The sequence below is a fragment of the Microtus pennsylvanicus genome, chromosome 6, assembly GCF_037038515.1.
Source record: "Microtus pennsylvanicus isolate mMicPen1 chromosome 6, mMicPen1.hap1, whole genome shotgun sequence".
Lineage (NCBI taxonomy): Eukaryota > Metazoa > Chordata > Mammalia > Rodentia > Cricetidae > Microtus > Microtus pennsylvanicus.
Window position 1 is genome coordinate 96,277,321 of NC_134584.1, and position 23,620 is coordinate 96,300,940.

At 38.1% G+C, this 23,620-nt stretch overlaps 1 protein-coding gene and 7 pseudogenes across 1 annotated transcript in view; 1 reads left to right on the plus strand and 7 right to left on the minus strand.

Moving 5' to 3' along the window:
* LOC142853092 (ubiquitin carboxyl-terminal hydrolase CYLD-like) overlaps positions 1-23,620 on the plus strand; it is a 67,244-nt gene that overhangs the window by 19,860 nt on the left and 23,764 nt on the right. The window lies entirely within an intron of this gene.
* On the minus strand, positions 401-3,329 carry LOC142852711 (small ribosomal subunit protein eS7-like; annotated as a pseudogene).
* On the minus strand, positions 4,190-7,069 carry LOC142852712 (small ribosomal subunit protein eS7-like; annotated as a pseudogene).
* Positions 7,105-8,419, minus strand: LOC142852713 (small ribosomal subunit protein eS7-like; annotated as a pseudogene).
* On the minus strand, positions 8,487-12,298 carry LOC142852714 (small ribosomal subunit protein eS7-like; annotated as a pseudogene).
* On the minus strand, positions 12,332-16,073 carry LOC142852715 (small ribosomal subunit protein eS7-like; annotated as a pseudogene).
* Positions 19,077-19,848, minus strand: LOC142852716 (small ribosomal subunit protein eS7-like; annotated as a pseudogene).
* On the minus strand, positions 22,068-23,618 carry LOC142852718 (small ribosomal subunit protein eS7-like; annotated as a pseudogene).

A 23,620-nucleotide genomic window follows, 5' to 3' on the forward strand; every position in this document is an offset into this window, starting at 1 on the left:
AATATGATTCTCCAAGATGTTAAATAAGCTATATGTTATTGTGTGTGTGTATATATATATGTATATATATGTATACATATAATTTGTTCCTACACTTTATGTAAACTAAAATTTTATGTACATGATTTTAAGTGAGGATGTAGTAAAGAAACCACCGAAATGGCCAGCCTATGAGCGGTGGAGGGAGCTTTTTATTTGGATAAGAGAGAGAACAGCTGGCGGTGTTACATGCCTTCAATCCCAGCTCTCAGGAGGCAAAGGCAGGTGGATCTCTGTGTTTGAGGCCAGCCTTGTTGACAGAGCAAGTTCCAGCAAAAAACCCTAGAGGGGGAGAGAGAGAGGGACAGAAGGAGCTTCTAATACACACCAGAAAAAAGTTTCGACCTGTGTTCTGCTTGTTCTACTGAGCTTTGTCTAAATGAACCTTTAGGAGCTGACTGCCATGCATTCACACGGAGTATCCACAGTTTCACTTGGGAAGAACAAGTCCCCGAGGATGGTGTCATGTACAGCTGCCAGGGTGCAGCTGTTGGGTGCTTTTGCTTATTTTTTTGTACAGCTTTTCTGAGTTGGCTTGGGCAGAATCTTCTTTGAGCAGTGAAGACTGCATGGTTGCCACTAAACTTTTTCTCTAATTCATGAACCAGCCAGACTTGGATTTTCTGGAAAGATTTCTGCTGAGAAACTGGTGCTAAAATAAGGATTGCTTTCTGACCATCACCAGCTTCCTTGGCTGTGGTGGGTGATACTAAGCTTCCAAGCTGTGCCTTGAGATCTGAGTTCATCTCCAGCTCAAGCAGTGCATGAGAGATGCTAGACTCGAAGTCATGTCTTCTTGTCATCAGGCTTCCTAGTCTTGTTGCTTGAGCTGATGCTGGCCTTCTCCTGAAAGGAGGAAAGTACCACTGGTCATATGGGTCGTGGACTACATTGTCCGCCATTGACAGGCACAGGCCGAATATTCCACCACATCCCTAACGAGGGCACAGAGCCTCGGAGGTCCATCCTCCTAAACTACAAAGTGCAAAAAATTGTGTTAATAAAATTCTAAGATGTTTATATTGTAAATGTAAAAAAAATAAATTATTTCTTTTGTAATTTTGGGATCAAAGTCAACAGAATCTTATAAGCTAGGTAAGTACTTTTTTACTCAGGTATTGTTCCAGACACTGAGATTACTTTTTTATTTTTATTTCTTTTTTGGTGCTTGCATCAAGTCTGGCATCTTACACAAACTAATATAAGACTCTACTCCTGAGCCATATATGCACCCAAAACCTGAATGTTTTTTAACTTAAATTGTTCATCAGCTTGTATGATCACATTTGAAGTTTATGAAGGGAAATTATAATGATGAGCCACTTATTCCTGGGATGAGTTCTGAGAAGTGCATCATTCGGCAGTTTGTTTTTGTGTGTGACTTTTTTTATGAGACCTCTTGTTTGTTCCCAGCTGCTCAGCCCCAAAATAATCACACAGAAACCCTATTATTTGCAATACTCTTTGGCCAATAGCTTAAGCATATTTCTGGCTAACTCATCTTAAATTAACCCATCTCCATTAATCTGTGTATTGCCACGAGGCTGTGGCTTACCAGGTAAAGTTCTGGCATCTCCTGTGGGGCTATATGGCTTCTCACTGACTCTGCCCTTCTTCCTCCCAGCATTCAGTTTTCCCCACCTAGCTCTGTTCAACTCTATCAGGCCAAACCAATTTCTTTATTAACCAATGGTATTCACAGCATGCGGAGGGGAATCCCACATCATGTGACCATCATAGAATGCACTTCACAGTCCTTGGTGAAAGAACTTTGTGTATGTCTAGGCTCTATAACACTGCTGAATGTTCTTTTGTTGACTGCAACGGGGTTTCATCCTGTGGATCGTGACCCCTTTGGGGTTTGAATGACCCTTTTATTGGGGTCGTTTAAGACCATTGGAAAAGAAAGATATTTATATTACAATTCATAAAGGTGGTAAAATTGCAGTTATAAAGTAACAATGAAAATAATTTTCTGGTTGGGTTTGCCACAGTTTGAGGTATTGTATTAAAGGGTGGCAGAATTAGGAAGGTGGAAAACCACTGTTATATGGTATGAATGATAGAGGTGAAATTCGTGAGCCAGTAATTTCATCAAAGTAGAGGTGACATTGAAAAATAGACTACATGGAATGATTTTTTTTGTCCAGATTTCTTTAGATAGTCTGTAGTGTCCTGGAACTTGCTCAATAGACCAGGATGGCCTCAAACTCAGATGTGCCTGCCTCTACTAAGTGCTGGGATTAAAGGCTCGTGTCACCACTGACCACCAGAATGGTTTCTTAGAGCTTTAATATAAACGGCTAACTTTTATATTAATTTTATAACTCCTACTCTCTTCTGTGTTGACTAATTACCAAACTTTTAAAGCCAAAGCCAATACAATATTATGTATATGTATATTAGTTGTGTGAGCAGTTGTTATACCATACGCATGTTAATTTATTTATAAAAGTTCTTTTTATAACATATTGGCTTTTTAAAAAGGAACTTTTCTTGTTCCATAGGATCTACCTCAGACCCCGGAAGTAGAAGCAGTTCTGGATTATTTCATACCTTACGTGCGTCATCTGTTGACTCAAAACAACCATCCAAATCCAAAAATTCATGGTATATCGATGAAGGTAATCTATAATTTTAGTCCTCTTTATAATGGTTCCCTCTGTTTAATGTGTAAGGGGAAATGACTTTTTCATCAATATTTGTTAAGTTTGGAAACAGTGAATAGATCATAGCTCATATGACAATATTGCTGAACTATAATATTAAACATCGTTTGAACTACACTGTTATTAGGGTTGAGGATACATTTGAAATATGTTAGTAGTCTGGGTTTTGTTTTGCTTTGTTTTTTTTTTTCCCGAGACAGAGTTTCAAGTTTCTCTGTATAAAACGTCCTTGCTGTCCTAGAACTTGGATTATTGATTTGTGTGTAATTCTCTGCTTTTCCTGTTTGCATTTGTTTGTATACATATTTGTTATTCTTAATGCATGTTATCTTTAAAGGTGGAAACATACTTAGTAGTGAGTGCATTCCTAACTCTGATTTGTCTCCTACCCAGGTTTTTATCAAGCTGTGTTCTGTGAAATACACTGATCCAGCATACTTGGGTGGCTGAGAAAGTTTTATCAAGTCAGTTTAGTGCAGCACATTGGTTAGAGGTTGTCCAGGCACGTGGGCATGTAAAGGCTCCGGTTTTTACAGTAAACAGATTGTCCATGTTTATCTTGGCGCACTCCATAAACGCTTGAGTGTAAAACGCTGTAATGTGTAGGGTTATGCTGGGCATGCTGATCTGGAAAATGGAACAAAAATTATGAATAAGGTTTTTTTTAAAGCTTTTTAAAACTTCAAATAAAATTGACTGCATCTGACTAACTTTTCAAAAATTAAAGCATTTTGATAACTGATGATTATATTTTCTTACAGAAATTATATTTTTAAGTACAGTGTTGATTTTTTTCACCTGAGGAATTACCTTTCAGTACTGTGGAGTCTTTAAAGAGAATCTGTAAGACTATAAAGATTGTGCTTTTTTTGTTGGAAAGGATCTCTTTGTTTTTTATGCTAAACTATGTTTCTTCCATATATAGTTAAAAAGTATGTTTACTATTTCAGAGAGCATGACACCGGAAAGGAGGCCTCCGGAACTTGCCTTTATGTCAAGAGGTGTTGGTGACAACGCTTTATCTAGTCATAATGAACCGAAGGTTACAAGTATGGAGGCCATTCTTGATAGTTTACATGATAATATGATTCTCCAAGATGTTAAATAAGCTATATGTTATTGTGTGTGTGTATATATATATGTATATATATGTATACATATAATTTGTTCCTACACTTTATGTAAACTAAAATTTTATGTACATGATTTTAAGTGAGGATGTAGTAAAGAAACCACCGAAATGGCCAGCCTATGAGCGGTGGAGGGAGCTTTTTATTTGGATAAGAGAGAGAACAGCTGGCGGTGTTACATGCCTTCAATCCCAGCTCTCAGGAGGCAAAGGCAGGTGGATCTCTGTGTTTGAGGCCAGCCTTGTTGACAGAGCAAGTTCCAGCAAAAAACCCTAGAGGGGGAGAGAGAGAGGGACAGAAGGAGCTTCTAATACACACCAGAAAAAAGTTTCGACCTGTGTTCTGCTTGTTCTACTGAGCTTTGTCTAAATGAACCTTTAGGAGCTGACTGCAAGGCATTCACACGGAGTATCCACAGTTTCACTTGGGAAGAATAAGTCCCCGAGGATGGTGTCATGTACAGCTGCCAGGGTGCAGCTTTTGGGTGCTTTTGCTTATTTTTTTGTACAGCTTTTCTGAGTTGGCTTGGGCAGAATCTTCTTTGAGCAGTGAAGACTGCATGGTTGCCACTAAACTTTTTCTCTAATTCATGAACCAGCCAGACTTGGATTTTCTGGAAAGATTTCTGCTGAGAAACTGGTGCTAAAATAAGGATTGCTTTCTGACCATCACCAGCTTCCTTGGCTGTGGTGGGTGATACTAAGTTTCCAAGCTGTGCCTTGAGATCTGAGTTCATCTCCAGCTCAAGCAGTGCATGAGAGATGCTAGACTCGAAGTCATGTCTTCTTGTCATCAGGCTTCCTAGTCTTGTTGCTTGAGCTGATGCTGGCCTTCTCCTGAAAGGAGGAAAGTACCACTGGTCATATGGGTCGTGGACTACATTGTCCGCCATTGACAGGCACAGGCCGAATATTCCACCACATCCCTAACGAGGGCACAGAGCCTCGGAGGTCCATCCTCCTAAACTACAAAGTGCAAAAAATTGTGTTAATAAAATTCTAAGATGTTTATATTGTAAATGTAAAAAAAATAAATTATTTCTTTTGTAATTTTGGGATCAAAGTCAACAGAACCTTATAAGCTAGGTAAGTACTTTTTACTCAGGTATTGTTCCAGACACTGAGATTACTTTTTTATTTTTATTTCTTTTTTGGTGCTTGCATCAAGTCTGGCATCTTACACAAACTAATATAAGACTCTACTCCTGAGCCATATATGCACCCAAAACCTGAATGTTTTTTAACTTAAATTGTTCATCAGCTTGTATGATCACATTTGAAGTTTATGAAGGGAAATTATAATGATGAGCCACTTATTACTGGGATGAGTTCTGAGAAGTGCATCATTCAGCAGTTTGTTTTTGTGTGTGACTTTTTTTATGAGACCTCTTGTTTGTTCCCAGCTGCTCAGCCCCAAAATAATCACACAGAAACCCTATTATTTGCAATACTCTTTGGCCAATAGCTTAAGCATATTTCTGGCTAACTCATCTTAAATTAACCCATCTCCATTAATCTGTGTATTGCCACGAGGCTGTGGCTTACCAGGTAAAGTTCTGGCATCTCCTGTGGGGCTATATGGCTTCTCACTGACTCTGCCCTTCTTCCTCCCAGCATTCAGTTTTCCCCACCTAGCTCTGTTCAACTCTATCAGGCCAAACCAATTTCTTTATTAACCAATGGTATTCACAGCATGCGGAGGGGAATCCCACATCATGTGACCATCATAGAATGCACTTCACAGTCCTTGGTGAAAGAACTTTGTGTATGTCTAGGCTCTATAACACTGCTGAATGTTCTTTTGTTGACTGCAACGGGGTTTCATCCTGTGGATCGTGACCCCTTTGGGCTTTGAATGACCCTTTTATTGGGGTCGTTTAAGACCATTGGAAAAGAAAGATATTTATATTACAATTCATAAAGGTGGTAAAATTGCAGTTATAAAGTAACAATGAAAATAATTTTCTGGTTGGGTTTGCCACAGTTTGAGGTATTGTATTAAAGGGTGGCAGAATTAGGAAGGTGGAAAACCACTGTTATATGGTATGAATGATAGAGGTGAAATTCGTGAGCCAGTAATTTCATCAAAGTAGAGGTGACATTGAAAAATAGACTACATGGAATGATTTTTTTTGTCCAGATTTCTTTAGATAGTCTGTAGTGTCCTGGAACTTGCTCAATAGACCAGGATGGCCTCAAACTCAGATGTGCCTGCCTCTACTAAGTGCTGGGATTAAAGGCTCGTGTCACCACTGACCACCAGAATGGTTTCTTAGAGCTTTAATATAAACGGCTAACTTTTATATTAATTTTATAACTCCTACTCTCTTCTGTGTTGACTAATTACCAAACTTTTAAAGCCAAAGCCAATACAATATTATGTATATGTATATTAGTTGTGTGAGCAGTTGTTATACCATACGCATGTTAATTTATTTATAAAAGTTCTTTTTATAACATATTGGCTTTTTAAAAAGGAACTTTTCTTGTTCCATAGGATCTACCTCAGACCCCGGAAGTAGAAGCAGTTCTGGATTATTTCATACCTTACGTGCGTCATCTGTTGACTCAAAACAACCATCCAAATCCAAAAATTCATGGTATATCGATGAAGGTAATCTATAATTTTAGTCCTCTTTATAATGGTTCCCTTTGTTTAATGTGTAAGGGGAAATGACTTTTTCATCAATATTTGTTAAGTTTGGAAACAGTGAATAGATCATAGCTCATATGACAATATTGCTGAACTATAATATTAAACATCGTTTGAACTACACTCTTATTAGGGTTGAGGATACATTTGAAATATGTTAGTAGTCTGGGTTTTGTTTTGCTTTGTTTTTTTTTTTCCCGAGACAGAGTTTCGAGTTTCTCTGTATAAAACGTCCTTGCTGTCCTAGAACTTGGATTATTGATTTGTGTGTAATTCTCTGCTTTTCCTGTTTGCATTTGTTTGTATACATATTTGTTATTCTTAATGCATGTTATCTTTAAAGGTGGAAACATACTTAGTAGTGAGTGCATTCCTAACTCTGATTTGTCTCCTACCCAGGTTTTTATCAAGCTGTGTTCTGTGAAATACACTGATCCAGCATACTTGGGTGGCTGAGAAAGTTTTATCAAGTCAGTTTAGTGCAGCACATTGGTTAGAGGTTGTCCAGGCACGTGGGCATGTAAAGGCTCCGGTTTTTACAGTAAACAGATTGTCCATGTTTATCTTGGCGCACTCCATAAACGCTTGAGTGTAAAACGCTGTAATGTGTAGGGTTATGCTGGGCATGCTGATCTGGAAAATGGAACAAAAATTATGAATAAGGTTTTTTTTAAAGCTTTTTAAAACTTCAAATAAAATTGACTGCATCTGACTAACTTTTCAAAAATTAAAGCATTTTGATAACTGATGATTATATTTTCTTACAGAAATTATATTTTTAAGTACAGTGTTGATTTTTTTCACCTGAGGAATTACCTTTCAGTACTGTGGAGTCTTTAAAGAGAATCTGTAAGACTATAAAGATTGTGCTTTTTTTGTTGGAAAGGATCTCTTTGTTTTTTATGCTAAACTATGTTTCTTCCATATATAGTTAAAAAGTATGTTTACTATTTCAGAGAGCATGACACCGGAAAGGAGGCCTCCGGAACTTGCCTTTATGTCAAGAGGTGTTGGTGACAACGCTTTATCTAGTCATAATGAACCGAAGGTTACAGGTATGGAGGCCATTCTTGATAGTTTACATGATAATATGATTCTCCAAGATGTTAAATAAGCTATATGTTATTGTGTGTGTGTATATATATATGTATATATATGTATACATATAATTTGTTCCTACACTTTATGTAAACTAAAATTTTATGTACATGATTTTAAGTGAGGATGTAGTAAAGAAACCACCGAAATGGCCAGCCTATGAGCGGTGGAGGGAGCTTTTTATTTGGATAAGAGAGAGAACAGCTGGCGGTGTTACATGCCTTCAATCCCAGCTCTCAGGAGGCAAAGGCAGGTGGATCTCTGTGTTTGAGGCCAGCCTTGTTGACAGAGCAAGTTCCAGCAAAAAACCCTAGAGGGGGAGAGAGAGAGGGACAGAAGGAGCTTCTAATACACACCAGAAAAAAGTTTCGACCTGTGTTCTGCTTGTTCTACTGAGCTTTGTCTAAATGAACCTTTAGGAGCTGACTGCAAGGCATTCACACGGAGTATCCACAGTTTCACTTGGGAAGAATAAGTCCCCGAGGATGGTGTCATGTACAGCTGCCAGGGTGCAGCTTTTGGGTGCTTTTGCTTATTTTTTTGTACAGCTTTTCTGAGTTGGCTTGGGCAGAATCTTCTTTGAGCAGTGAAGACTGCATGGTTGCCACTAAACTTTTTCTCTAATTCATGAACCAGCCAGACTTGGATTTTCTGGAAAGATTTCTGCTGAGAAACTGGTGCTAAAATAAGGATTGCTTTCTGACCATCACCAGCTTCCTTGGCTGTGGTGGGTGATACTAAGTTTCCAAGCTGTGCCTTGAGATCTGAGTTCATCTCCAGCTCAAGCAGTGCATGAGAGATGCTAGACTCGAAGTCATGTCTTCTTGTCATCAGGCTTCCTAGTCTTGTTGCTTGAGCTGATGCTGGCCTTCTCCTGAAAGGAGGAAAGTACCACTGGTCATATGGGTCGTGGACTACATTGTCCGCCATTGACAGGCACAGGCCGAATATTCCACCACATCCCTAACGAGGGCACAGAGCCTCGGAGGTCCATCCTCCTAAACTACAAAGTGCAAAAAATTGTGTTAATAAAATTCTAAGATGTTTATATTGTAAATGTAAAAAAAATAAATTATTTCTTTTGTAATTTTGGGATCAAAGTCAACAGAACCTTATAAGCTAGGTAAGTACTTTTTACTCAGGTATTGTTCCAGACACTGAGATTACTTTTTTATTTTTATTTCTTTTTTGGTGCTTGCATCAAGTCTGGCATCTTACACAAACTAATATAAGACTCTACTCCTGAGCCATATATGCACCCAAAACCTGAATGTTTTTTAACTTAAATTGTTCATCAGCTTGTATGATCACATTTGAAGTTTATGAAGGGAAATTATAATGATGAGCCACTTATTACTGGGATGAGTTCTGAGAAGTGCATCATTCGGCAGTTTGTTTTTGTGTGTGACTTTTTTTATGAGACCTCTTGTTTGTTCCCAGCTGCTCAGCCCCAAAATAATCACACAGAAACCCTATTATTTGCAATACTCTTTGGTCAATAGCTTAAGCATATTTCTGGCTAACTCATCTTAAATTAACCCATCTCCATTAATCTGTGTATTGCCACGAGGCTGTGGCTTACCAGGTAAAGTTCTGGCATCTCCTGTGGGGCTATATGGCTTCTCACTGACTCTGCCCTTCTTCCTCCCAGCATTCAGTTTTCCCCACCTAGCTCTGTTCAACTCTATCAGGCCAAACCAATTTCTTTATTAACCAATGGTATTCACAGCATGCGGAGGGGAATCCCACATCATGTGACCATCATAGAATGCACTTCACAGTCCTTGGTGAAAGAACTTTGTGTATGTCTAGGCTCTATAACACTGCTGAATGTTCTTTTGTTGACTGCAACGGGGTTTCATCCTGTGGATCGTGACCCCTTTGGGCTTTGAATGACCCTTTTATTGGGGTCGTTTAAGACCATTGGAAAAGAAAGATATTTATATTACAATTCATAAAGGTGGTAAAATTGCAGTTATAAAGTAACAATGAAAATAATTTTCTGGTTGGGTTTGCCACAGTTTGAGGTATTGTATTAAAGGGTGGCAGAATTAGGAAGGTGGAAAACCACTGTTATATGGTATGAATGATAGAGGTGAAATTCGTGAGCCAGTAATTTCATCAAAGTAGAGGTGACATTGAAAAATAGACTACATGGAATGATTTTTTTTTTGCCCAGATTTCTTTAGATAGTCTGTAGTGTCCTGGAACTTGCTCAATAGACCAGGATGGCCTCAAACTCAGATGTGCCTGCCTCTACTAAGTGCTGGGATTAAAGGCTCGTGTCACCACTGACCACCAGAATGGTTTCTTAGAGCTTTAATATAAACGGCTAACTTTTATATTAATTTTATAACTCCTACTCTCTTCTGTGTTGACTAATTACCAAACTTTTAAAGCCAAAGCCAATACAATATTATGTATATGTATATTAGTTGTGTGAGCAGTTGTTATACCATACGCATGTTAATTTATTTATAAAAGTTCTTTTTATAACATATTGGCTTTTTAAAAAGGAACTTTTCTTGTTCCATAGGATCTACCTCAGACCCCGGAAGTAGAAGCAGTTCTGGATTATTTCATACCTTACGTGCGTCATCTGTTGACTCAAAACAACCATCCAAATCCAAAAATTCATGGTATATCGATGAAGGTAATCTATAATTTTAGTCCTCTTTATAATGGTTCCCTCTGTTTAATGTGTAAGGGGAAATGACTTTTTCATCAATATTTGTTAAGTTTGGAAACAGTGAATAGATCATAGCTCATATGACAATATTGCTGAACTATAATATTAAACATCGTTTGAACTACACTCTTATTAGGGTTGAGGATACATTTGAAATATGTTAGTAGTCTGGGTTTTGTTTTGCTTTGTTTTTTTTTCCCGAGACAGAGTTTCCCTGTATAAAACGTCCTTGCTGTCCTAGAACTTGGATTATTGATTTGTGTGTAATTCTCTGCTTTTCCTGTTTGCATTTGTTTGTATACATATTTGTTATTCTTAATGCATGTTATGTTTAAAGGTGGAAACATACTTAGTAGTGAGTGCATTCCTAACTCTGATTTGTCTCCTACCCAGGTTTTTATCAAGCTGTGTTCTGTGAAATACACTGATCCGGCATACTTGGGTGGCTGAGAAAGTTTTATCAAGTCAGTTTAGTGCAGCACATTGGTTAGAGGTTGTCCAGGCACGTGGGCATGTAAAGGCTCCGGTTTTTACAGTAAACAGATTGTCCATGTTTATCTTGGCGCACTCCATAAACGCTTGAGTGTAAAACGCTGTAATGTGTAGGGTTATGCTGGGCATGCTGATCTGGAAAATGGAACAAAAATTATGAATAAGGTTTTTTTTTAAAGCTTTTTAAAACTTCAAATAAAATCGACTGCATCTGACTAACTTTTCAAAAATTAAAGCATTTTGATAACTGATGATTATATTTTCTTACAGAAATTATATTTTTAAGTACAGTGTTGATTTTTTTCACCTGAGGAATTACCTTTCAGTACTGTGGAGTCCTTAAAGAGAATCTGTAAGACTATAAAGAATGTGCTTTTTTTGTTGGAAAGGATCTCTTTGTTTTTCATGCTAAACTATGTTTCTTCCATATATAGTTAAAAAGTATGTTTACTATTTCAGAGAGCATGACACCGGAAAGGATGCCTCCGGAACTTGCCTTTATGTCAAGAGGTGTTGGTGACAACGCTTTATCTGGTCATAATGAACCGAAGGTTACAAGTATGGAGGCCATTCTTGATAGTTTACATGATAATATGATTCTCCAAGATGTTAAATAAGCTATATGTTATTGTGTGTGTGTATATATATATGTATATATATGTATACATATAATTTGTTCCTACAGTTTATGTAAACTAAAATTTTATGTACATGATTTTAAGTGAGGATGTAGTAAAGAAACCACCGAAATGGCCAGCCTATGAGCGGTGGAGGGAGCTTTTTATTTGGATAAGAGAGAGAACAGCTGGCGGTGTTACATGCCTTCAATCCCAGCTCTCAGGAGGCAAAGGCAGGTGGATCTCTGTGTTTGAGGCCAGCCTGGTTGACAGAGCAAGTTCCAGCAAAAACCCTAGAGGGGGAGAGAGAGAGGGAGGGAAAGAGCTTCTTATACACACCAGAAAAAGTTTCGACCTGTGTTCTGCTTGTTCTGCTGAGCTTTGTCTAAATGAACCTTTAGGAGCTGACTGCCATGCATTCACACGGAGTATCCACAGTTTCACTTGGGAAGAACAAGTCCCCAAGGATGGTGTCATGTACAGCTGCCAGGGTGCAGCTGTTGGGTGCTTTTGCTTATTTTTTTGTACAGCTTTTCTGAGTTGGCTTGGGCAGAATCTTCTTTGAGCAGTGAAGACTGCATGGTTGCCACTAAACTTTTTCTCTAATTCATGAACCAGCCAGACTTGGATTTTCTGGAAAGATTTCTGCTGAGAAACTGGTGCTAAAATAAGGATTGCTTTCTGACCATCACCAGCTTCCTTGGCTGTGGTGGGTGATACTAAGTTTCCAAGCTGTGCCTTGAGATCTGAGTTCATCTCCAGCTCAAGCAGTGCATGAGAGATGCTAGACTCGAAGTCATGTCTTCTTGTCATCAGGCTTCCTAGTCTTGTTGCTTGAGCTGATGCTGGCCTTCTCCTGAAAGGAGGAAAGTACCACTGGTCATATGGGTCGTGGACTACATTGTCCGCCATTGACAGGCACAGGCCGAATATTCCACCACATCCCTAACGAGGGCACAGAGCCTCGGAGGTCCATCCTCCTAAACTACAAAGTGCAAAAAATTGTGTTAATAAAATTCTAAGATGTTTATATTGTAAATGTAAAAAAAATAAATTATTTCTTTTGTAATTTTGGGATCAAAGTCAACAGAACCTTATAAGCTAGGTAAGTACTTTTTTACTCAGGTATTGTTCCAGACACTGAGATTACTTTTTTATTTTTATTTCTTTTTTGGTGCTTGCATCAAGTCTGGCATCTTACACAAACTAATATAAGACTCTACTCCTGAGCCATATATGCACCCAAAACCTGAATGTTTTTTAACTTAAATTGTTCATCAGCTTGTATGATCACATTTGAAGTTTATGAAGGGAAATTATAATGATGAGCCACTTATTACTGGGATGAGTTCTGAGAAGTGCATCATTCGGCAGTTTGTTTTTGTGTGTGACTTTTTTTATGAGACCTCTTGTTTGTTCCCAGCTGCTCAGCCCCAAAATAATCACACAGAAACCCTATTATTTGCAATACTCTTTGGCCAATAGCTTAAGCATATTTCTGGCTAACTCATCTTAAATTAACCCATCTCCATTAATCTGTGTATTGCCACGAGGCTGTGGCTTACCAGGTAAAGTTCTGGCATCTCCTGTGGGGCTATATGGCTTCTCACTGACTCTGCCCTTCTTCCTCCCAGCATTCAGTTTTCCCCACCTAGCTCTGTTCAACTCTATCAGGCCAAACCAATTTCTTTATTAACCAATGGTATTCACAGCATGCGGAGGGGAATCCCACATCATGTGACCATCATAGAATGCACTTCACAGCCCTTGGTGAAAGAACTTTGTGTATGTCTAGGCTCTATAACACTGCTGCATGTTCTTTTGTTGACTGCAATGGGGTGTCATCCTGTGGATCGTGACCCCTTTAGGGTTTGAATGACCCTTTTATTGGGGTCGTTTAAGACCATTGGAAAAGAAAGATATTTATATTACAACTCATAAAGGTGTTAAAATTGCAGTTATAAAGTAACAATGAAAATAATTTTCTGGTTGGGGTTTGCCACAGTTTGAGGTATTGTATTAAAGGGTGGCAGAATTAGGAAGGTGGAAAACCACTGTTATATGGTATGAATGATAGAGGTGAAATTCTTGAGCCAGTAATTTCATCAAAGTAGAGGTGACATTGAAAAATAGACTACATGGAATGATTTTTTTTTTGTCCAGATTTCTTTAGATAGTCTGTAGTGTCCTGGAACTTGCTCAATAGACCAGGATGGCCTCAAACTCAGATGTGCCTGCCTCTACTAAGTGCTGGGATTAAAGGCTCGTGTCACCACTGACCACCAGAATGGTTTCTTAGAGCTTTAATATAAAAGGCTCACTTTTATATTAATTTTATAACTCCTACTCTCTTCTGTGTTGACTAATTACCAAACTTTTAAAGCCGAAGAAAATACAATACTATGTATATTAGTTGTGTGAGCGGTTGTTATACCATACGCATGTTAATTTATTTATAAAATTTCTTTTTATAACATATTGGCTTTTTAAAAAGGAACTTTTCTTGTTCCATAGGATCTACCTCAGACCCAGGAAGTATAAGCAGTTCTGAATTATATTATACCTTAAGTGAGTCATCTGTTGACTCACAACAACAATCCAAATCCAAAAATTCATGGTATATTGATGAAGGTAATCTATAATTTTAGTCCTTTTTATAATGGTACCCTCTGTTTAATATGTAAGGGGAAATGACTTTTTCGTCAATATTTGTTAATTTTGGAAACAGTGAATAGATCATAGCTAATATGACAATATTGCTGAACTAAAATATTAAACATAGTTTGAACTACACTGTTATTAGGGTTGAGGATACATTTGAAATATGTTAGTAGTCTGGGTTTTGTTTTGCTTTTTTTTTTTTCTCGAGACAGAGTTTCTCTGTATAAAAAGTCCTTGCTGTCCTAGAACTTGCATTATTGATTTGTGTGTAATTCTCTGCTTTTCCTGTTTGCATTTGTTTGTATACATATTTGTTATTCTTAATGCATGTTATGTTTAAAGGTGGAAACATACCTAGTAGTGAGTGCATTCTTAACTCTGATTTGTCTCCTACCCAGGTTTTTATCAAGCTGTGTTCTGTGAAATACACTGATCCAGCATACTTGGGTGGCTGAGAAAGTTTTATCAAGTCAGTTTAGTGCAGCACATTGGTTAGAGGTTGTCCAGGCACGTGGGCATGCAAAGGCTCCGGTTTTTACAGTAAACAGATTGTCCATGTTTATCTTGGCACACTCCATAAACGCTTGAGTGTAAAACGCAGTAATGTGTAGGGTTGTGCTGGGCATGCTGATCTGGAAAATGTAACAAAAATTATGAATAAGGTTTTTTTTAAAGCTTTTTAAAACTTCAAATAAAATTGACTGCATCTGATTAACTTTTCAAAAATTAAAGCATTTTGATAACTGATGATTACATTTTCTTACAGAAATTATATTTTTAAGTACAGTGTTGATTTTTTTCACCTGAGGAATTACCTTTCAGTACTGTGGAGTCTTTAACGTGAATCTGTAAGACTATAAAGATTGTGCTTTTTTTGTTGGAAAGGATTTCTTTGATTTTTATGCTAAACTATGTTTCTTCCATATATAGTTAAAAAGCATGTTTACTATTTCAGAGAGCATGACACCGGAAAGGAGGTCTCCCGAACTTGCCTTTTTGTCAAGAGGTGTTGGTGACAACGCTTTATCTAGTCATAATGAACCAAACGTTACAGGTAGGGAGGCCATTCTTGATAGTTTACATGATAATATGATTCTCCAAGATGTTAAATAAGCTATATGTTATTGTGTGTGTGTATATATATATGTATATATATATACACATATAATTTGTTCCTACAGTTTATGTAAACTAAAATTTTATGTACATGATTTTAAGTGAGGATGTAGTAAAGAAACCACCGAAATGGCCAGCCTATGAGCTGTGGAGGGAGCTTTTTATCTGGATAAGAGAGAGAACAGCTGGCCGTGTTACATGCCTTTAATCCCAGCTCTCAGGAGGCAAAGGCAGGTGGATCTCTGTGTTTGAGGCCAGCCTGGTTGACAGAGCAAGTTCCAGCGAAAAACCCTAGAGGGGGAGAGAGAGAGGGAGGGAGGGAGCTTCTAATACACACCAGAAAAAGTTTCGACCTGTGTTCTGCTTGTTCTGCTGAGCTTTGTCTAAATGAACCTTTAGGAGCTGACTGCCATGCATTCACACGGAGTATCCACAGTTTCACTTGGGAAGAACAAGTCCCCGAGGATGGTGTCATGTACAGCTGCCAGGGTGCAGCTGTTGGGTGCTTTTGCTTATTTTTTTGTACAGCTTTTCTGAGTTGGCTTGGGCAGAATCTTCTTTGAGCAGTGAAGACTGCATGGTTGCCACTAAACTTTTTCTCTAATTCATGAACCAGCCAGACTTGGATTTTCTGGAAAGATTTCTGCTGAGAAACTGGTGCTAAAATAAGGATTGCTTTCTGACCATCACCAGCTTCCTTGGCTGTGGTGGGTGATACTAAGCTTCCAAGCTGTGCCTTGAGATCTGAGTTCATCTCCAGCTCAAGCAGTGCATGAGAGATGCTAGACTCGAAGTCATGTCTTCTTGTCATCAGGCTTCCTAGTCTTGTTGCTTGAGCTGATGCTGGCCTTCTCCTGAAAGGAGGAACGTACCACTGGTCATATGGGTCGTGGACTACATTGTCCGCCATTGACAGGCACAGGCCGAATATTCCACCACATCCCTAACGAGGGCACAGAGCCTCGGAGGTCCATCCTCCTAAACTACAAAGTGCAAAAAATTGTGTTAATAAAATTCTAAGATGTTTATATTGTAAATGTAAAAAAAATAAATTATTTCTTTTGTAATTTTGGGATCAAAGTCAACAGAACCTTATAAGCTAGGTAAGTACTTTTTTACTCAGGTATTGTTCCAGACACTGAGATTACTTTTTTATTTTTATTTCTTTTTTGGTGCTTGCATCAAGTCTGGCATCTTACACAAACTAATATAAGACTCTACTCCTGAGCCATATATGCACCCAAAACCTGAATGTTTTTTAACTTAAATTGTTCATCAGCTTGTATGATCACATTTGAAGTTTATGAAGGGAAATTATAATGATGAGCCACTTATTCCTGGGATGAGTTCTGAGAAGTGCATCATTCGGCAGTTTGTTTTTGTGTGTGACTTTTTTTATGAGACCTCTTGTTTGTTCCCAGCTGCTCAGCCCCAAAATAATCACACAGAAACCCTATTATTTGCAATACTCTTTGGCCAATAGCTTAAGCATATTTCTGGCTAACTCATCTTAAATTAACCCATCTCCATTAATCTGTGTATTGCCACGAGGCTGTGGCTTACCAGGTAAAGTTCTGGCATCTCCTGTGGGGCTATATGGCTTCTCACTGACTCTGCCCTTCTTCCTCCCAGCATTCAGTTTTCCCCACCTAGCTCTGTTCAACTCTATCAGGCCAAACCAATTTCTTTATTAACCAATGGTATTCACAGCATGCGGAGGGGAATCCCACATCATGTGACCATCATAGAATGCACTTCACAGCCCTTGGTGAAAGAACTTTGTGTATGTCTAGGCTCTATAACACTGCTGCATGTTCTTTTGTTGACTGCAATGGGGTGTCATCCTGTGGATCGTGACCCCTTTAGGGTTTGAATGACCCTTTTATTGGGGTCGTTTAAGACCATTGGAAAAGAAAGATATTTATATTACAACTCATAAAGGTGATAAAATTGCAGTTATAAAGTAACAATGAAAATAATTTTCTGGTTGGGGTTTGCCACAGTTTGAGGTATTGTATTAAAGGGTGGCAGAATTAGGAAGGTGGAAAACCACTGTTATATGGTATGAATGATAGAGGTGAAATTCTTGAGCCAGTAATTTCATCAAAGTAGAGGTGACATTGAAAAATAGACTACATGGAATGATTTTTTTTTTGTCCAGATTTCTTTAGATAGTCTGTAGTGTCCTGGAACTTGCTCAATAGACCAGGATGGCCTCAAACTCAGATGTGCCTGCCTCTACTAAGTGCTGGGATTAAAGGCTCGTGTCACCACTGACCACCAGAATGGTTTCTTAGAGCTTTAATATAAAAGGCTCACTTTTATATTGATTTTATAACTCCTACTCTCTTCTGTGTTGACTAATTACCAAACTTTTAAAGCCGAAGAAAATACAATACTATGTATATTAGTTGTGTGAGCAGTTGTTATACCATACGCATGTCACTTTATTTATAAAATTTCTTTTTATAACATATTGGCTTTTTAAAAAGGAACTTTTCTTGTTCCATAGGATCTACCTCAGACCCAGGAAGTATAAGCAGTTCTGAATTATATTATACCTTAAGTGAGTCATCTGTTGACTCACAACAACAATCCAAATCCAAAAATTCATGGTATATTGATGAAGGTAATCTATAATTTTAGTCCTTTTTATAATGGTACCCTCTGTTTAATATGTAAGGGGAAATGACTTTTTCGTCAATATTTGTTAAGTTTGGAAACAGTGAATAGATCATAGCTCATATGACAATATTGCTGAACTATAATATTAAACATCGTTTGAACTACACTGTTATTAGGGTTGAGGATACATTTGAAATATGTTAGTAGTCTGGGTTTTGTTTTGCTTTTTTTTTTTTCTCGAGACAGAGTTTCTCTGTATAAAAAGTCCTTGCTGTCCTAGAACTTGCATTATTGATTTGTGTGTAATTCTCTGCTTTTCCTGTTTGCATTTGTTTGTATACATATTTGTTATTCTTAATGCATGTTATGTTTAAAGGTGGAAACATACCTAGTAGTGAGTGCATTCTTAACTCTGATTTGTCTCCTACCCAGGTTTTTATCAAGCTGTGTTCTGTGAAATACACTGATCCAGCATACTTGGGTGGCTGAGAAAGTTTTATCAAGTCAGTTTAGTGCAGCACATTGGTTAGAGGTTGTCCAGGCACGTGGGCATGCAAAGGCTCCGGTTTTTACAGTAAACAGATTGTCCATGTTTATCTTGGCACACTCCATAAACGCTTGAGTGTAAAACGCAGTAATGTGTAGGGTTGTGCTGGGCATGCTGATCTGGAAAATGTAACAAAAATTATGAATAAGGTTTTCTTTAAAGCTTTTTAAAACTTCAAATAAAATTGACTGCATCTGATTAACTTTTCAAAAATTAAAGCATTTTGATAACTGATGATTACATTTTCTTACAGAAATTATATTTTTAAGTACAGTGTTGATTTTTTTCACCTGAGGAATTACCTTTCAGTACTGTGGAGTCTTTAACGTGAATCTGTAAGACTATAAAGATTGTGCTTTTTTTGTTGGAAAGGATTTCTTTGATTTTTATGCTAAACTATGTTTCTTCCATATATAGTTAAAAAGCATGTTTACTATTTCAGAGAGCATGACACCGGAAAGGAGGTCTCCCGAACTTGCCTTTTTGTCAAGAGGTGTTGGTGACAACGCTTTATCTAGTCATAATGAACCAAACGTTACAGGTATGGAGGCCATTCTTGATAGTTTACATGATAATATGATTCTCCAAGATGTTAAATAAGCTATATGTTATTGTGTGTGTGTATATATATATGTATATATATATACACATATAATTTGTTCCTACAGTTTATGTAAACTAAAATTTTATGTACATGATTTTAAGTGAGGATGTAGTAAAGAAACCACCGAAATGGCCAGCCTATGAGCGGTGGAGGGAGCTTTTTATTTGGATAAGAGAGAGAACAGCTGGCCGTGTTACATGCCTTTAATCCCAGCTCTCAGGAGGCAAAGGCAGGTGGATCTCTGTGTTTGAGGCCAGCCTGGTTGACAGAGCAAGTTCCAGCGAAAAACCCTAGAGGGGGAGAGAGAGAGGGAGGGAGGGAGCTTCTAATACACACCAGAAAAAGTTTCGACCTGTGTTCTGCTTGTTCTGCTGAGCTTTGTCTAAATGAACCTTTAGGAGCTGACTGCCATGCATTCACACGGAGTATCCACAGTTTCACTTGGGAAGAACAAGTCCCCAAGGATGGTGTCATGTACAGCTGCCAGGGTGCAGCTGTTGGGTGCTTTTGCTTATTTTTTTGTACAGCTTTTCTGAGTTGGCTTGGGCAGAATCTTCTTTGAGCAGTGAAGACTGCATGGTTGCCACTAAACTTTTTCTCTAATTCATGAACCAGCCAGACTTGGATTTTCTGGAAAGATTTCTGCTGAGAAACTGGTGCTAAAATAAGGATTGCTTTCTGACCATCACCAGCTTCCTTGGCTGTGGTGGGTGATACTAAGTTTCCAAGCTGTGCCTTGAGATCTGAGTTCATCTCCAGCTCAAGCAGTGCATGAGAGATGCTAGACTCGAAGTCATGTCTTCTTGTCATCAGGCTTCCTAGTCTTGTTGCTTGAGCTGATGCTGGCCTTCTCCTGAAAGGAGGAACGTACCACTGGTCATATGGGTCGTGGACTACATTGTCCGCCATTGACAGGCACAGGCCGAATATTCCACCACATCCCTAACGAGGGCACAGAGCCTCGGAGGTCCATCCTCCTAAACTACAAAGTGCAAAAAATTGTGTTAATAAAATTCTAAGATGTTTATATTGTAAATGTAAAAAAAATAAATTATTTCTTTTGTAATTTTGGGATCAAAGTCAACAGAACCTTATAAGCTAGGTAAGTACTTTTTTATTCAGGTATTGTTCCAGACACTGAGATTACTTTTTTATTTTTATTTCTTTTTTGGTGCTTGCATCAAGTCTGGCATCTTACACAAACTAATATAAGACTCCACACCTGAGCCACATATCCACCCAAAACCTGAATGTTTTTTAACTTAATTAGTTCATCAGCTTGTATGATCACATTTGAAGTTTATGAAGGAAAATTATAATGTTGAGCCACTTATTTTTGGGATGAGTTCTGAGAAGTGCATCATTCGGCAGTTTGTTTTTGTGTGTGACTTTTTTTATGAGACCTCTTGTTTGTTCCCAGCTGCTCAGCCCCAAAATAATCACACAGAAACCCTATTATTTGCAATACTCTTTGGCCAATAGCTTAAGCATATTTCTGGCTAACTCATCTTAAATTAACCCATCTCCATTAATCTGTGTATTGCCACGAGGCTGTGGCTTACCAGGTAAAGTTCTGGCATCTCCTGTGGGGCTATATGGCTTCTCACTGACTCTGCCCTTCTTCCTCCCAGCATTCAGTTTTCCCCACCTAGCTCTGTTCAACTCTATCAGGCCAAACCAATTTCTTTATTAACCAATGGTATTCACAGCATGCGGAGGGGAATCCCACATCATGTGACCATCATAGAATGCACTTCACAGCCCTTGGTGAAAGAACTTTGTGTATGTCTAGGCTCTATAACACTGCTGCATGTTCTTTCGTTGACTGCAATGGGGTGTCATCCTGTGGATCGGGACCCCTTTAGGGTTTGAATGACCCTTTTATTGGGGTCGTTTAAGACCATTGGAAAAGAAAGATATTTATATTACAACTCATAAAGGTGGTAAAATTGCAGTTATAAAGTAACAATGAAAATAATTTTCTGGTTGGGGTTTGCCACAGTTTGAGGTATTGTATTAAAGGGTGGCAGAATTAGGAAGGTGGAAAACCACTGTTATATGGTATGAATGATAGAGGTGAAATTCGTGAGCCAGTAATTTCATCAAAGTAGAGGTGACATTGAAAAATAGACTACATGGAATGATTTTTTTTTTGCCCAGATTTCTTTAGATAGTCTGTAGTGTCCTGGAACTTGCTCAATAGACCAGGATGGCCTCAAACTCAGATGTGCCTGCCTCTACTAAGTGCTGGGATTAAAGGCTCGTGTCACCACTGACCACCAGAATGGTTTCTTAGAGCTTTAATATAAAAGGCTCACTTTTATATTGATTTTATAACTCCTACTCTCTTCTGTGTTGACTAATTACCAAACTTTTAAAGCCGAAGAAAATACAATACTATGTATATTAGTTGTGTGAGCAGTTGTTATACCATACGCATGTCAATTTATTTATAAAATTTCTTTTTATAACATATTGGCTTTTTAAAAAGGAACTTTTCTTGTTCCATAGGATCTACCTCAGACCCAGGAAGTATAAGCAGTTCTGAATTATATTATACCTTAAGTGAGTCATCTGTTGACTCACAACAACAATCCAAATCCAAAAATTCATGGTATATTGATGAAGGTAATCTATAATTTTAGTCCTTTTTATAATGGTACCCTCTGTTTAATATGTAAGGGGAAATGACTTTTTCGTCAATATTTGTTAAGTTTGGAAACAGTGAATAGATCATAGCTCATATGACAATATTGCTGAACTATAATATTAAACATCGTTTGAACTACACTGTTATTAGGGTTGAGGATACATTTGAAATATGTTAGTAGTCTGGGTTTTGTTTTGCTTTTTTTTTTTTCTCGAGACAGAGTTTCTCTGTATAAAAAGTCCTTGCTGTCCTAGAACTTGCATTATTGATTTGTGTGTAATTCTCTGCTTTTCCTATTTGCATTTGTTTGTATACATATTTGTTATTCTTAATGCATGTTATGTTTAAAGGTGGAAACATACCTAGTAGTGAGTGCATTCTTAACTCTGATTTGTCTCCTACCCAGGTTTTTATCAAGCTGTGTTCTGTGAAATACACTGATCCAGCATACTTGGGTGGCTGAGAAAGTTTTATCAAGTCAGTTTAGTGCAGCACATTGGTTAGAGGTTGTCCAGGCACGTGGGCATGCAAAGGCTCCGGTTTTTACAGTAAACAGATTGTCCATGTTTATCTTGGCACACTCCATAAACGCTTGTGTAAAACGCAGTAATGTGTAGGGTTGTGCTTGGCATGCTGATCTGGAAAATGTAACAAAAATTATGAATAAGGTTTTCTTTAAAGCTTTTTAAAACTTCAAATAAAATTGACTGCATCTGATTAACTTTTCAAAAATTAAAGCATTTTGATAACTGATGATTACATTTTCTTACAGAAATTATATTTTTAAGTACAGTGTTGATTTTTTTCACCTGAGGAATTACCTTTCAGTACTGTGGAGTCTTTAAAGAGAATCTGTAAGACTATAAAGATTGTGCTTTTTTTGTTGGAAAGGATTTCTTTGATTTTTATGCTAAACTATGTTTCTTCCATATATAGTTAAAAAGCATGTTTACTATTTCAGAGAGCATGACACCGGAAAGGAGGTCTCCCGAACTGGCCTTTTTGTCAAGAGGTGTTGGTGACAACGCTTTATCTAGTCATAATGAACCAAACGTTACAGGTATGGAGGCCATTCTTGATAGTTTACATGATAATATGATTCTCCAAGATGTTAAATAAGCTATATGTTATTGTGTGTGTGTATATATATATGTATATATATACACATATAATTTGTTCCTACAGTTTATGTAAACTAAAATTTTATGTACATGATTTTAAGTGAGGATGTAGTAAAGAAACCACCGAAATGGCCAGCCTATGAGCGGTGGAGGGAGCTTTTTATTTGGATAAGAGAGAGAACAGCTGGCCGTGTTACATGCCTTTAATCCCAGCTCTCAGGAGGCAAAGGCAGGTGGATCTCTGTGTTTGAGGCCAGCCTGGTTGACAGAGCAAGTTCCAGCGAAAAACCCTAGAGGGGGAGAGAGAGAGGGAGGGAGGGAGCTTCTAATACACACCAGAAAAAGTTTCGACCTGTGTTCTGCTTGTTCTGCTGAGCTTTGTCTAAATGAACCTTTAGGAGCTGACTGCCATGCATTCACACGGAGTATCCACAGTTTCACTTGGGAAGAACAAGTCCCCAAGGATGGTGTCATGTACAGCTGCCAGGGTGCAGCTGTTGGGTGCTTTTGCTTATTTTTTGTACAGCTTTTCTGAGTTGGCTTGGGCAGAATCTTCTTTGAGCAGTGAAGACTGCATGGTTGCCACTAAACTTTTTCTCTAATTCATGAACCAGCCAGACTTGGATTTTCTGGAAAGATTTCTGCTGAGAAACTGGTGCTAAAATAAGGATTGCTTTCTGACCATCACCAGCTTCCTTGGCTGTGGTGGGTGATACTAAGTTTCCAAGCTGTGCCTTGAGATCTGAGTTCATCTCCAGCTCAAGCAGTGCATGAGAGATGCTAGACTCGAAGTCATGTCTTCTTGTCATCAGGCTTCCTAGTCTTGTTGCTTGAGCTGATGCTGGCCTTCTCCTGAAAGGAGGAACGTACCACTGGTCATATGGGTCGTGGACTACATTGTCCGCCATTG